General features: G+C 31.7%; 1 protein-coding gene across 1 annotated transcript in view; it reads left to right on the forward strand.

Annotated features, from left to right (window-relative positions):
• Nucleotides 1–5,858: 5,858 nt before the first annotated feature.
• Nucleotides 5,859–13,533, forward strand: part of LOC142974117 (cholecystokinin receptor-like) — a 154,609-nt gene continuing 146,934 nt past the window's right edge. Inside the window, exon 1 of the mRNA XM_076116271.1 lies at nt 5,859–6,075. The gene's annotated coding sequence lies outside the window, so the exon portion shown is untranslated. The remainder of the gene's footprint in view (nt 6,076–13,533) is intronic.

Below are 13,533 nucleotides of genomic sequence, written 5' to 3' on the forward strand. Positions count from 1 at the left end.
TAAAACTATGGGAAGACGTTTTCTAAGTATTGAAGAACTGTAGCGATTCTCTACCAGTATCGACTATCAACAACCGGCTAGCTGTGTAAAAATCGAATCAGCGTCTCTAACGGGCGCTGTGGAAACTATTTTAGCAAGTACATTTCGATAGCTAGCCAATTGTTGATAGTCGAAAGTGGGAGACAATTGCACTACAGGTCCTGATTTTGTAGTGTACCTTTCTGTCTTTAGTTTTGTGTATGACAACAGGTTTGCCCCGTATAGAACGGAAATTGTAAATAGCGAAATGTGTGTTACATTCATTCCTTCTCCTTCGACTGTAAAAGACACCACTTCTAGCTAAGGGTCAGATCACTTACCGAACGGAATTTTGACAGTTCTTCTCATACATTTGCTGTCATTTTATTAAGCAGATAGATTCTTCTGATACTTATTCATCATCTGTGAAAGTGGCCCATAAATAAATAAAAGAATATTCGTAATATGCACCTCCAAAAATTTATAAAGGTCTTCAGTTATAAAGGACCGGAGTAAAATAAACAATATCAATGAGCTATCAATACTGTTAAAGGGATTTAATTCAGTTTTAGATGCTGTTATTTGTTAAGTATGTCTTTAAATTGTGATTTATAAGTTAAATAAAATATTAACGAGTATCTTTGACATTATAATAAGATATTGACCTTACGGTTGGCGTATTTTGTGAAATTTTATGGACTGAAATACCATTTCGTGGGCTACTAGTAACTTTTATAGAGGTTTTGAAGAAAAGCCTCTTTGTACGATGTAGTGTATAGAAATAAATAAAAATGCAATATGACTAATATTGACATCATAGATATTGGAGTTCAAAAACCTTTAAAGAACAATATACTTTGTAACAAAAAAAGAACTGATATTGTGAATAGAAATTATACCTTTAGTGTTGAGATTGAAAACAATGCCCTTGGGGCTTATTCATCTATAGTCAGATAACTTAATTCTAAGTTTTAATAAAAGTTTTGTGACACACTATTTTGACTACTATATCTTAACATTTCGTGGGCAAGGGCCACCTCCCTAACTAGGGAGGAGCTAGGCCTTTAGTCTACGATTTTGACCAAGTCAGGGTTGTAGACTTTGCATGTCTCCATTAAATGTATCAAACAAATTTAAATTGTTCTGTCCTAAAGTATACGTCATTATTGCTATGAAAAGAGTTTTCGTATACAAAACATTTGTTTCACAATGAACAACTTTCCTGTAACACAATTTTGATTGAAACATAGTAACACAATGTTTTCGAAACAAGGTTTGTTTGCGATTCAACAGAGTGTACGGTCATTTTATGGAACAAACAACTGTAAAATGCAGATAGTTGATTTTAGTTCCTACGTTCAACTTTTCGTTCGATATGAGTAGAGAGAGAGTATGAGACATGAATATTTTATGATCATAATATCTGAACCTTAGCCAACAAAAATTGATATGCTTAGAATATACTTAAAAGTCCGTCTACAGTGGACTTAAAGCCTGTTTCCTTCCTCTCCTTGAAAGTAGACCCTTGCATAGCAATGGCAAAAATTTAAGAGTGTCTTATATATCATTTATCATTTCATAATTATTCAAAATGCCTAGAAGGCAAAGTTCTTAAAACCAGCGTATGAAATGAAAAGTCCTACTTGTTCGGTTATGTCATAAAAAACGCTTTGATTTTAAAGATTTAAGACTATTTATAAAATAAGATTAAGATTTATTTATAAAATAAGACTTTAAAGTCAAAAAGCTTTAATTTTATTTTTTTACTACTTTTTTTTTGACAAACGTAAAAGTAAACATATTGCAGAAACTAGATTCCTTAAAATTTCGCTATTCATTAGAAAATTGCTGTTGCTAGAACTCTCTAGATAAAATGACATTTCTTTACCCAGAACACAATAATAACTTCTGCTGCAAAACGATACTGCTACCAAATTTCTCGCAACTATACAGCTACGATAGACAAATAAAAAACAAGTTATGTTAAGTCTAGCAAAGGTTTTGTTTGTAAACTGAACATGTTTACCTAGTAACCTAGGGCCCAGAATAATAGTTGTGAGAGGGTCTCAAATAGGGTTTCCGATCCTCTTAATAGGGCTTTGTCGGCCAATATCCTATTTAGGTCGTTTCGTTAGAGCCATTTAGTTATGGAAAATTGTGGACAATGTTTGTGATATGGTTTGGGATGATTTCTTGATTGTTAAAAAAATTGAGAGTTGGAATAAGTATGTTTGATAAGTACAGTTTGTTTTTTTTAATGGTTTAAGGCAATAACTGTATCCTTACTGTTACTTGGTAAGTCTATGGTTTAGTTCTTAATGTAGTTGAACGTTTCGTTGGAATGTTTTCAATTGTAGCCAAAAAAAAAATACTATATTCCTTTACTAAAATATATTTGTCTTATTTCTATTCGTATTATTAAAATATAGAGAGCATGCTAGTCATTGCAATAATCTAGGTTAAACTATTTATTTATAATATCTCAACAAAGAAATCCAAGATTATCTCCTATACAAAAGTATGCCAACGTTTTTTTTTTCTCGCCCACAGAAAGTCCTGACATTTCCATTATCCACTAATTAATTAACTATAACATTAATGCACTAGGAGGAAAACGGTAACGCGAAAGCGATCATTAGTGTTGAATTAATAAGGAGCATTTTCCAACAAATTAAATCCGAAAAGTAAGCAATGACAGCAGAGTGGTTCTTTAAACATATAATTCTAATAGAATAGAATATAATAATCCTACGTAATGGATCGAAAGTCTAAAATCTTAAAACTTTCAAATTGTACTACTGACTTTTCGTTTAAGTTAAATAATTATCACTTGTTCTAACAATAATGGAAAACATTGTGATTTAACCTTATCAATACTTGAGATATTATTTAAATAATTCTAACAGGACTGCGAATGCTTTTACTCGCATTTGACCAGTGTGGTAAACTCAAGGCCTAATTCTCATGATTCTCTAATTCGATAAGGAAAGTCTTGGCCAGCGGTTAGACATAAAGGGGTTAAATTTATTCATTTTTATTGCCCCTTGATGACATTTCAAAGCAAAAGTTCATCTACCCTTTATATTCCCAGAAGAGGATTCCAATTTCTTTTGTGGTTTGCATTCATTACCATGACTGTAAATTTTCCTGGAAATTCCTATTTTAAGTAAATTCAAAGTATTTTGAATTCTAAAAGATGTTATTAAGCTTTTGGTTACCTCTATCCAAATGGATCAAAGGATTACTAAGAATAGGTGACAACCTTTGTTCTGTATAAATTTATTTACGTAAGTACCTATTATGTTTTCAGTATATCGTAGTGAAATAGCATTATAAAATTTATTCTATCAATTTAATATTTTTTTTGAGATCAAATGTATGAAATTCAGTGAAAGTAAAAAATAGTTGGATGCATATTCTCAAATTTTGTTCTCCAAATTCAAATCCAAATCCTACTTTTCTTGCGCATACACAATAATCCAAAGAAAAATCAATTGACAGCTTATTTATCGAAATCATACCTGAAACTAGCACTGAGTTTCTTCTTTAAAAAATGAAAACAGAGTATATTTTCAGTGTACAATTGCCTACAAACTTACTCAGGTAATGGAAAACTTGAAACAATGTTAGCGGGAAATGGCAAAGCGAGCGAACTGAATAGAATCTACAGCGCAGAGCGAGTTAAAAGTGTACGAACGTAGAGACATTAGTGACATCTAGCGGAACTAAAGTGTTTCTTGCGCTTTGAGAATTCTGTTTTGAAACTGATGTGAGTGTTAACTTGATGTTTGTTTTGACTGTATATTCTACTTTAAAGTAGATTAGGAATTTTTCAGTCTATTTATAATTGTTTTTTCTTGACATTCTAGGAGGACTGGTAGAATTTTAAAATGTTTATTTGTTTATATTTCTTTTGATAGAGACGAAATTAATATAAGATTTTTTGTAAACTAAATTGTTTACAAAATTTGTTATACTTATAAATATACTAGCTTTAATGAAATATTGTAATCACGTTAACATATTGCTTTAAAACCTTACATAAAAAGTAAATTTAAAATTATAACATAAAAAATAAAAACTTTTTGGAATTAGAATAAAGGGAAAACCTGTTCTGGAGAAGTTAACCTTACATACAAAGTAAATTTAAAATTATAACATAAAAAATAAAAACTTTTTGGAATTAGAATAAAGGAAAAACCTGTTCTGGAAAAGTTTATATTTATACGATTGAAAAATATGATATTTATTGCTGCCCGAGGTATTTGACGCAAACAAAAAAACCGTGCAACTAAAAACAAAACTCACCATCTTTCGTGTTTATAAAAATAAAGGTAGTTTACGTTTATTCGTCTGAATTATGACTTCCATTAATCACTGCGTGTTGATCATGATTTAACATCAAACGTTTTCTTTGAACTGTCAAGGAACGTAACAGACATTTTCAAGATTCTGCATTTTCCTTATCATTAGACGTTTGTTTTTCTTTTCGTAAAAGGGGAAGAATAATTTAAAACGGCCTAATTGTAAGGCAAGATATGAACGTAGTTATATTTTTATGTTCAAAAAATTCAAACAAAAATGTTCAACTTTTTAAAGTCGGATAAAAACTTATCGGTAGTCAGTAAATTGAACGTCGTTGAAACGAAAATGTATTATAATTTGTTTTAAACACTTTAAATAAATATATATTATGTGGAATAAAAAAAAACATTTAATTTTTATTAGCTGCGGCTCGGAAAGCCTCGCAAAGATAAAATAAAAGCCAATTGAAAAATTTATATCACCTGGCATTGTGTTTAATTGAACCTGATATATTAAATACCTTTTATTACCTTGTAAATATTTTCTTTAATATTAATAATTTATAAATATTGATCTCATAATTGTACCATAATTGAAAATAAATGATATTACCTGATATTAAAGTACACACATTCTTTTTAAAACGTTTGATTAGTACGTTTACGTGTTTAAATCCCACTCAATTATTATTTAGTGTTGTGGGAAGGAACTGATATAAATATTTTTTAGTCATTAATTCTCCTAGGTATATCACTATTTTTACTTATGCACAAAAAAGTGGCATTAAGGAATTACTAAAGAAAACCAACACTCTCGTAAAGATGAAAAATTTACAATTTTTATTCCCCTATTTCAGTCACGTGATCAAATTTTTTTATAAGCAGCAGATTTCGTCTAATATTTTTTTTAACATTAGCGTCTCGTAATCTGGATTAGCACTTAATACCAAAGATTATACTTAAACTAAGGTCATTCATTTTTAAAGTTCACGTTATTATAATGAAGACTCTCAAATTGATGGTTTCATTTGTCTTTCAGATCACCTACAAGGTATCGAAATTAATAGATAAAGGTCGACTACCTATGGAGGTCAAAGACAAATACTTGGTGAAAATAAACTACAATATAAAATATGTTACGGTGGGTATTTTCACATTAAAAATCTCTTGGACTATGATGCCACAAAAACAAAACGACACAACTAAGTGATCAACATAAAGTAAAAAAAAAACTTCTGAAAAGTCAATGACTGACGAATCTAGTACAAATACTTTAAATATAAAGTTGTCTACCAAGTTTGGAAATTCACGCAAAAGGCATCAACCCAACATTAGTTCATTCAACTAAACAAGAAAAAAAATGATCGAAACTCCTGCCTACACCTTTATCCTTCTCATACAAAACAATCCTTCAACAGTTCATAAACATTTGAAACACCTATACGGTATCAACACCATTCATTTTCACGCGTGCGCAGTCCACACAACTCGGGTGGTATGAAACTTCAGTCACGAAAAAGCTTCGGACGCCGGCACTTGTTCAACGGTGAACAAAAGTTATCGTAACTTTTCAATCATTGTCCTCAAGTGTAAAGTGCAGTGTTCTTATCAGTGAATAGTGATTCTCGGTCAATAAAAGTGCACTGGAATATACTGTGTGTTGAAGTTTGTGTTGAAAGTGTAATTTGTACGGAAAATGGATTTCGAAGTGTTCGAACTTTGGAACTGTGTTGCTTCTGATTGAGTTTTCAAAGTAAGTTTTTACGTGTTATACTGTAATAATGGTCAAATAAAAATTGCTGTGACATTTTAAGGATAGTAGGATAGTGTATTAAAATGTCGTTGTTTGTTAGGTTACTTCCGGAAACAATTAATTAAAGATCTATTTCAAACTCATAGCTAAAACTACTAAAAGCTCAAAATCATGAAAAATAAAAATAAAAGTTTGTCTAACAAATAAAATTATTGTGTGTCGAGGGTAAACGCAATATTTTCTTTGTAATAATTCAAGGTCATGAAAGCATATCAAATAAATTATTTATTGACTTACACAGTACTTAATCGTATTGTCTTTTCTAGGAAGTTCATTTACTTCAAATAAATTATAATGACGGATTAATTCGTTCGAAAATTACAATTGAGTGACTTCTATTTTCTATTTTAATTTTCATTGCGAACGTCATGTACATTTTTTATTATTAAATATCTTAATGAATAAAAATTCTATACGTTATAAAAACGCTTGTTTTTGTCTTGTCTGAGAGATAAACAATAGTATTTATGTTGTAATACCATTTTCAAGGCATAAGAGATAAAAGAGTGCAAAAAAAATTGCCATATTCTTACTTTGGGTTCAGTCTAGAAACAATCTACAATTACACATTTTTAAACTAACAACTTATATACTTCACTTTTACTGATGAACTTACCATTACCATATATTTCGCTTCTGTTTTATCCTGACAACATTAGCTCGAGTACTATTAATATTTTAGTAGCATTTAAGAAAGTGCCATGACAAATGGGTTATGTTATGGTTATGTGGTGGGTTCGAATCCCACCCGGGACAAATCTTTGTGTGATGAGCACGAGTATTTGTTCTGAGCCTGGATGTTAATGTATCTATATAAGTATGTATTTAGAAGTATATAAGGTATGTTTATCAGTTATTTGGTTACCATAGTACAAGCTCTGCTTAGTTTGGAATCAAATAACCGTGTGTGAGTTGTCCAATAATATTTATATTTATTTTATTTATTTAAATTAAGACACATTGTTTATTTATGTATTTATGACTCAACAAATAACCTGGGAAACGCTTCCTCAATTATAATTTTCTTTATGTAAAACAACACTTCCACTTTCCAAGCCAAAGGATTTAAAACATTTAAGTTGTTGAAACGAAATGAAACCGAATCTAAACCAATTAAGTATTTAAGTATGTTTGAAATCTGTTTTAAGTAAAGCTTTGCTTTATTGTAACAATTTTGATTTACTGCGCACTTGTATTTCCTCTTGTAATGTGGTTTTTAAGTTAAATATGAGAAGGATAGGTCGTTTTGAGACATTGTGCTAAGATGATTATTACTTTATTCATTTATTTATTAATACCGTTTTACACCAAGATACATAAAACATATTGAAGCTTCGTATCATATTTATACAAAAGAGATTTCGTCAGTCCCCTGAGAAGAAAAATAATCTGAAAAACAATAGGCTTATTATCTTAGGTATTAAATTATATCAGACAGATTAAGCTGAGTTATTAAAAGTCTATAATCATTTGCTTTGAAACTTTAGAAACTATATTAAAACTATTAAATATGGCTGTACTATAAATTACCTCTTCAAAAACTGTTATCGATAAAGGTAAAGAAACCCAAGGTTTATTTGTTATGTTCGTGTTAAAATGTAGTGTTAGAAACTTTGTTCTACGACATAATTAAGCAACTTGTAAATAATTAATATACTTATAAGAACGTGTAAACTAACACTTTAGGAAATCGATTTTTACACCTTATTTAAAATGTTAATAGTTGACCCAATGGTTTATCACGACTGGGTTAGTTCGTACGTCCGTGACATTACAGTAGGCTTGTGTAAACTCGCTTTGCACAGTAGGTTTTGGCGTGGACTTGGGTATCATCACTTTGGTACAGATACAGTATGCCTATCACGTATCTCAGTTGACAACTAGTACTTGTACGTCAAATTATGGTCCCTATTCAGTACATTGCTGCATTGATGGAACATGTTCATCAATATTATCTAAGAGAGAAAACAATGTACAACATAGTGCCTTTCGAATAGTTGTTAACTGGGATACGTAATAGCCCCACTGGGCTTGGGAATGAAAATCAAGTCAATGTTCGTAAAAAAAATACCGTTATAGAAAAACTAAGTAACAGAAAACAAAAGCCGAACTAATATGTTCTGTAATTACCGGTGATTTTTCTACCTTTGTATGGGGACTGTAAACCTGTTAACATACTTACGTATTTATTACCATGTGGGTTAGTGGTCGACTTAGTGTCAAAGGTATTCAAATAGCTCGAAGGTAACGAGTGATTTGAAGCACGTAGATGCTTCGATCCGTGACTGAAATCTGGCATTGAATGTGTTCGTAACCTTTCGAGCGTAGAAAAGCTTGGATTGAATGTAACTAGGCGATCACCCATCTTAAAACTGACGTTGTTTTACGTTGCTTACTACTACTAGTAGATTAGTTACAAATCGATTTGTGAATTGCAGTGATTGGGCTATTAAGTAGATACTTACTTTAAAAAAAAACAGTACTAGAGTGTAAATATTATTACGTTCTGTTGTGAATTTGATGAAAAGGTTTCATTTTTAATTCACTAGTTACAATTCCCTGGGTAAAAATATCCATTCAACAGAATTAAATTGCTGTAAAACGTTTTTCATAATAAAATTGCGGCATAAAAGCGAGTATGAAGCGATGTTACTAGTACAACATAGATATAGACCAGGCCATTGTAATTTCCATCCCTTTCAGCTACGCATTTATTAAAGCCTCCATGTCTATGCATTTCAATGCATTTATTAGATGCGCTCGGGAAACGGGACTTAATAAACCCTATGGCCTTCGGAACTTCAACTGGTTTTAATTAACAAGGATGTTTTCCATTGCTGGCATACAAACTGTCGCATGTATAAATATGAGCTCGTCACTTTGTGTGGAAAGATTTTCCGAGGACCTTCAATTTTTTTATTGGTAAATAGTATGGTTTCTCTTTGCGTGTTTGAGACTCATATAAGTTTTTTTAAATCATCATCGTCCACAGATTTTCGAAAGTGGGGATTGATATTTTTTGATTATATTTACTTTCTAAAAGTAAGCTCATTATATACTTGTTACTTTTACAAATGACTGCGTAAAGCGTTTTAATCTTGCCGTGTAATATTTAAAGTTGTTTTATTATGCAACGGTTTCGGGTTGTTTTTGCGAATTCTGATCTTGTATTTCTTGTGTTTGTGGACTTTACAAACATACAAACAACAAACAGAAAGAACTTCTGCTTATTCTAAAACCTGCAACAACAATTTTCAGATTACACAAATATTGTTTTCCGTGTGGGTTAAAGGTATGGCAACTTCGTAGCTTGAAAGTTTAGTGTGGTTTTAGTTCATTTCCTGATTTGAATTTAAGTTTATTGAGAAAATATTTTTAGGCGTAATTTATATGGTTTCTTGTACAAAAATGAGTCTATAAAATCAATGATATGTGATTAAAAATGTATTAACAAATAATTAAAATTTAACCGAAAGAAAACAAATTCATACACCAAAAATAACATTTCGTACAATATCGTGTAGGTACTTTATGAGGTACCAAGACTCTCAGGTCCTCAGATCGAAATACGTTCTTCAACCATACCTATATAAAATACTTATTTGCCAATACCCAAGATTGCTTTCTGCAAGGCGTACAAAATTGTCGAACCTCGTTCATCGTTTACTTAGTGTCCAAATCGTCTTAAAATTGAGCCAAGACTGTAACTTAAATCTATAGAGTGGTTTGAACAGTTTAAGTTTCTTGTTATTAAACTATTCTATATTCAGACTTAAGTTATTATTAACTCCGTGTTTCGGTAGGCACTTTAAATTGTGGGTCCCGGCTGCCATTTTCGAAGATCTTTGACAGTCGTTAACAGTAGTCAGAAGCTTGAAAGTCTGACAACCAGTCTTACCGAAGGGTATCGTGTTAATACCCAAGTAACGGGGTTGTGGAGGTCAGATAGGCAGTCGCTCCATGTAAAACACTGGTATCCAGCTGCATCCGGTGGGACTGGAAGCCGACTCCAACATAGTTTGGAACAAAGGCTAAGCGAATATATATATTCAGACTTAAGTTAAACCAGGTTATCTACTACTACTTACTATTCAGATTATCTAAAATATATTGCTTAAGGTTTTTACTAGTTTTACCGACTACTGTTTCAGTTTTTACAACCTCCTTTAAGATTAAAGATTTAACTAGTTTAAATTGATTTACCAACGTATCTCTTCTTCGGTGGAAAAATACCTAGTACACGATTAGCCAGAACCATGCAGCAAATATTGCAATACTAAACTCACAGGCAGACTAGTTTTCACCCATATTAAAGTAATGAAACATTCATGACCTGAGAGCCCAAAAAGTGATACCACGATCTCGATTAGAATTAAATTTTAGATAATATGTCTACCCAAACACTACCTGTGGATACCGGATTCCATTTATATCACCATAATATTAGAAATTTACTCGGTCTTTACGTGCGTACTATGATTCGAGTTGTGGTCAGGCTGTTCGTAATATTGCCCGCTTATCCACTCATTCTTGTTATGTGAGCAGCCGGGTCTAGTTTAATTGGGAATGACGATCAAAGAGATATGTGGGAAGGAATCTTACCTGAATGAAGTGCAAGTTTCGTGTTGTGTTGTTCCTTTCTGGGAATTAGACATACGGATGTATTAATTGAAATAACTCACTATTTTGATGCTATCTGGTTTAACGTGAGATCAGTGGTTCAGTAATATTTGTTCATGTTTTCACTATTTGCGTGTTGTCTTTATTACTATGGAACTATTATTAACATCATTTGGAGTGCCAAATGATGTTAATAATAGTTTGGCAGCCGTTTTACAATTGGCAGCCGTTTGCAACACAGAATCGCAGAGCCAATTTTAATTCACGCATTTATTTTCGTAGCACCATAACGGTTTATATGATTGTTGTTATAGATTTCGGACCTACTTCTCAAGCTACGCGTTCTGCGTCGGAGTCGTAAGGAATTGTTTCTCTGTGTTAATTTCTATGGTACTGCGTCCTGGTATTGGATTGGCATTTCAGCCCCAGGTAAATATATAGAAAGAGATAAATCCTTACGGTCCGTACGTTTCGATTTCAACGCAGAGGATTCACAGCTTAAAGGTCCCATTACTTCCTCAATTGTTCATCTGAATATCGTATTGTGATGATTTAATAGGTTTAACCTACATGGAAATAAATGCTGGTAATATTTACAAAGCCTGCGTTGGCGATCTCAAATGCCAGAGTAGTTTTGTAATTCCCTTTGTTGATGTGTGGCTTCCTGAAAATAAATCGCTGCAAAAATAACGTAGTGCTATTTTTGTCTGAGATAAGCTTTAGCTTTCTGACTTTGTATTTTGTTCTTAGAGGGTTTTGCAGCATTTATGAACAGATTAACTTGCTCAATTTAGATAGGCTCTTAGGTGCAGGGTTTCAGTACCTGGTGTTCCCTGCAAGTGAAGTGCTCATATATTTGGGCTTATTTAGGAATATGAAGTGTGGATGTGTATTTTTTTTAAATTTGGTCAATCTTTTAGCAATGATGAGAATCTAAGAAATATATCTCTAGCTGATAAAAGTCCAGGTGAAATATGTAAACTTTCGTCATATCTTTGAGCTTAAACTTTGAGCATCAGAAAATTCCATATCCTAGATAACTTGGTACAGTAGTTATTTATTAAACAATTTGTAACTAACATTGTGGAAATGATACCACACTGATCGTCTGTCTGAAATTGAAGACGCATGAGGAAGATTGTCGTTTACATTCCGGAAATACGGAATCTAAATGGAGTGTGGATCAACGGACCGTGGAAACCTGCGGGCGAGTGATAATGCACTTATGTGTACGAGAATCTATCAGATATGTTTAATGAAAGTGTCTTTGTAGTTTTGAGATATGAGTAGGGTAAAATAAATTGGTGCCCTTGGTAAAACGTGTGATATACCATGGTCTACTTTTTTTATTAGATAAGTTTTTTCTTTTTGTATGTACAGAAAGTAGAGTATAGCGACATAAAGCAAATTGTTTTGACTTCCTTTAGCTTTTAATTCATTGTTTTTAAATATGGTACTATGATTTTGTAGGCTAAGTAGATTAACTAAGTAGGTAAACAACAAAATAGACAAAATACTTCAAGATTCTTAAAATAAATATTAATGTTAAAAAGAATCTAACTAAACTCCATATTTTTTCTCAACTACTAAATAAAAGTGTTTATTGTTTTTTTGTGAATCGAATCCAATATTGGTCAAAATAACGCGTTCATCTGCATATTTGCTTTGCTTACACGTGCGCCGGTCATCGAAGCTTCTGTACATAAAGTCTATCCGTTTCACGCGTGGTTCAAAATAGTGGATATCTCAAAACAAATCGTAATCTTTGGGTTTTCATCGCATTTATGATTACTTTGCTTTTAATTAGTTAGATTCTACTATTATAAAATGATCACAAGTTGCTTAAACTAAATATCGGTAGTTGATTTAAGTAAACCTACAATACACAGTGTTTTGTGTTTTATGTAAATAAGTCATTATACCTTATTAACACCTTTCATATTGCTTGTCTCTAGTCAGATAATAAGTTAACGTAATCTACACATAAGTTTATCGTGAAGAGTGCATTCACCCCATGGTAGTAACACCACAACTATTACATTTGTTACATTTGATACATTAGTTTGTTATATACCTCTACATACATACATAATATCATGCCTTTCCCATAGTTTGATATAACCTCGTGGTATATAATAAACAACTATTTCAAGTTAACGAAATCATGTGGTAAATCTACCTATATAACTAAGTAAATACTTTTAAAAGCTTTCTAAACTGCAGGCGAGATAGCAAAGTGCAAAGTTCGACATCCCATACACTGTATTTGTTGGCACATCTGTATATGAATATGACATGTAGTGTTACATATAGTACGGAGCAAAAGCTGTGCGCTGAAAGTTCTTGCATACCATGTAAAGCGCATCCATCTTGTACAGTTAGCAACGAAAATCACAATTTTTTTATTTTTTTACGTCATATATTTTTGTCTGGCTCACTTAAAAAAGTATTTTCTAAACTGTGGCTTACTACACTTTCTCCGTAGGTCCAATCACGGTTTTCTTTTTTGGAGCATAACTTATTAGTCTTCTCAATTCCACCAAACTGGATAGGCTGTCAAGGACAAATGGAAATGTAAAACGTACGTTTTTACTTGATTTTTTATTAAGTATGTACATGTATGTATCAAAAGATTTTTATGACTTTTCTTGCTTACTGTTTATTTTACATTTTCCTCTACTTTATCATAATGATTTCATAGTTACAACACTGAGTTTAACTTTCGCTAAAGTATACAATATAATATATAAAGATAAATAAATTTTCGAAGAATTTCCA

This window comes from Anticarsia gemmatalis, chromosome 7, assembly GCF_050436995.1.
Source record: "Anticarsia gemmatalis isolate Benzon Research Colony breed Stoneville strain chromosome 7, ilAntGemm2 primary, whole genome shotgun sequence".
In the NCBI taxonomy this organism is placed as follows: Eukaryota; Metazoa; Arthropoda; class Insecta; order Lepidoptera; family Erebidae; genus Anticarsia; species Anticarsia gemmatalis.